Here is a 3207-nt window from a genome sequence, read left to right as displayed (position 1 = left end):
GCTTATCCAAATATTAATTTTCAGACATCTCTTGGCATATACAATTAAAAAAACCAGAGGTAGAAGCTCCTAAACAAACTTGAACAACAACCTTATAGAAGAGCTCCTCTCCAAATGAACTTGCTGCAACCATCAGTATAAACTATAAAGTAAAATCAATTAGATATCCTTCTTCATCATTGCACTAGATTCCAAACAACATACAGTATGTCAAATAAAGCAAGTTTTATCAAATTACCTGCCAAGGGGACATTCCAAACAACATACTCGCTGGGCTTTGTTCAATTTGGTATTGCTTAATATATAACTCCAATTGTAGGTAAATGAGTTGGTGGGCGAAGGGGAGGGAGAGGAGGATGCCATAGAGGTGGAGGAAACAAGGTGGAAGATCAAACCCAGCCTTTTCACAAAGATCAATTAACAATGGCAATGCAACCCAATCTTTCACCATCTTCCATACTTCAAAAACTTCACTTCCAAAGAGAATATCTTCTCCATCATTAACACTACCCTTAGCTTCAGAATTAGCCAGCATAAACTCTAAAGGCCTAACATATTTACATTTATCCAAACAAACAAAATGCAACCTTGACCTAACATCATCAGACAACGACCCACAAACATTCACAAAATGCCCTAATGTTTGAAATTTGAAATTCACACTGTGAGAATCACCATTAGCCAGAATCTCAGGCAAGGCATACCTCAAAGATATCACCGAAGAAAAAACCAGAGGAGAATCATCAAGAAGGTGAGAACCACTAACCACCATACCAAAATCATTGTCGATTCGAACAAATCCAGATTAAAGAACAACACCATGAACCGTAAACACTAATAACTTGAAATCATTAACGTTGTTCCCAAGCGCTTCTTTCAGGACCCTTGTCATGAAGAAAGGCTCGGAATTGGTACCCACCACCACCGTCTCGTCAGACCCATCAATAATTTCCATGGATTTCGGTTCCGCGGTGTCCAAAGTCGGAGGCTTTTTGGCATCGGGAACAGAGGTGGAGTCATTGGTGAGGGTTTCTGGTGAGTCTTGGATGGTGGGTCCATCGCGGGGAGCAGTTTCTAGCTTGTGGAGGAGGGTTTCGAGGGTTAAGATGGTGGGGTTAAGAGAGTAAAAGATGAGGTCGCCGACGGAGACGCCGAGAGAGTTGAGGGGCTCTTTCGATGAAGGGGCATGAATTTCGTCCTTTCTGTTGAGGGAAATATGCAGAAAAGAGGAAGAAGAAGAAATGGTGCGAGAAACAGTGTCTTTGAGTTGAAACAGAGAACAAGAATCAAGGACTTCGATTTTGAGGGTTTCTTTGGATTCTAAAGATCTAAGTCTCAACTTCATCATCTTAGGAAGGAGGACTTGCAGGTGAAGGACAGGCGGTGGGGTCGAGGAGTCTATGGATAGGCGGTGGAAGATCAAACCCACAGTCCATTTTTTAGTTTTTGCAAAAGAAAAGTCACTCAAGAGTGACTCAGTAAATTTCTCAGCAGCCTTGCATATAATCCATTGGCTACTTGTATGGTTCCAACATTAATGCAATTTAATTTTCTTTTGAAAAAAAATGTCATTTTTGGATCAACCTCTCTGTTTCCTCTCTAGTCTCTCTCATTCTCATTCTCATTCTCTTTATTCTCAGTTCTCGATTATTACATTCAAGCAATTATTTGACTTTTCAACTTTCATAAATCATATTCTAATTTGTGAATTGGTATACCCCACACCAAGTGACCAACTCCAATACTCCATCTCCAAGTAACAGGAATAGGATACTCACAAACGTTGTTAGCATCTCAAATTCTCAACAGGTTTGATCATTTCACTCATTTGCTTTGCATTTTAATTTATAAAGAAATTGATTGAATTGAAATTAAATTGAATGAACATTTACAAATTACAATTTTTACATCTCATTTTTTATTGTTTATCGTTGTAGGTGCAAGCAAAGTGATTGTCACTACGGTTTGGATTTTGGATACTCGTAGATGTTATGGTGCATAGTCATAGCTTAAAGAAATTTTCGTTCACAGATTTAATTTTTCACTTTCCAATTTTTATTGTTTCACTATTATCTTCTTTTAATTTTAAAATAATTTTGCTTGTTATTTTTATTTTAGTCTATCAGTAAAATATGTCAAATAGAAAGTATGCAATTGGTTTTGAATTTTTTTTTTAAAAAAGATGAATCGAAAAATTGATTCTATCTCAACAAGGTGTTCTTCATAAATTTGTTACTATTCATAAAAAGGATGTTACAACTAGTTCAACACATACAAATATGGCAGAAAATTCTCCTCTAGAAATTTCAAATAATATTAATAAGGTAGAGCAAAATACTGATAATGAAAACATTCAAGAGGCAGAAAATATTAACAATATGAATAGTCCTAATCCTAGTCAAGAACAAGAGGATAATAAAAATTTACAAGAAAATAGTTTAGAAACAAATAAGAAGCTCAATAGTACATTAAATGAAGTTTCTAAAAATATTTATGATCAAAGACAATGGAAAAATATTGAAGAAAACTTTAGAGATTTAATTGTTGACAATGGTTCAATTAGATATAATGATATGCATTATCCAAAAGATGAAAATTATAGACATTTTTCTTAATTTTAATACCAAAAAGTAATGCCAAATGGAGAAAAATATGATAAAAAATGGCTAGTGTATTCAAAGGATTTAGATAAAGTGTATTGTTTTTGTTGTAAGTTGCTTTGCTCAAAAAGTTGTGCTTGTATTGGTTTCAAGCTTAAGAGTCACAAAACATGTTATGAACATGTAACTAATATGGATAAATGGATCGAATTAGAAACAAGATTGAGAAAGAAAAATACAATTGATAAGGAGATCCAAGAACAAATTAACAAGGAAGAGGAACATTGGGAGAAGGTTTTGGTAAGGATTATAACTATAATTAAATATCTTTCTAAAAGCAATTTATTAGCTTTTTGTGGGACAAATGAAAAAATATACCAAAAAGGCAATGGAAACTTTTTGAGTTTGATTAAGTTGTTAGCGGAATTTAATCTCGTTATGCAAGAGCATGTTAAACATATAAAAAATGGTGACCTTCATAATCATTACTTGAGTATGACTATATAGAATGAACTTATAGAATTGTTAACTTCTCAAATAAAAAATATTATACTAAAAAAGTTAAAGATGCAAAATATTTTTCTCATTCTTGATTGTACTCTGGATG

The 3207-nt window shown here is 33.9% G+C and overlaps 1 pseudogene; it reads right to left on the bottom strand.

The window, feature by feature from the left end:
* Window positions 1-200: 200 nt before the first annotated feature.
* LOC114366832 lies at window positions 201-1465 on the bottom strand (annotated as a pseudogene).
* Window positions 1466-3207: the final 1742 nt, after the last annotated feature.

Source organism: Glycine soja, chromosome 9 (genome assembly GCF_004193775.1).
Source record: "Glycine soja cultivar W05 chromosome 9, ASM419377v2, whole genome shotgun sequence".
Lineage (NCBI taxonomy): Eukaryota > Viridiplantae > Streptophyta > Magnoliopsida > Fabales > Fabaceae > Glycine > Glycine soja.
This window is presented reverse-complemented; position numbering and strand designations above follow the sequence as displayed.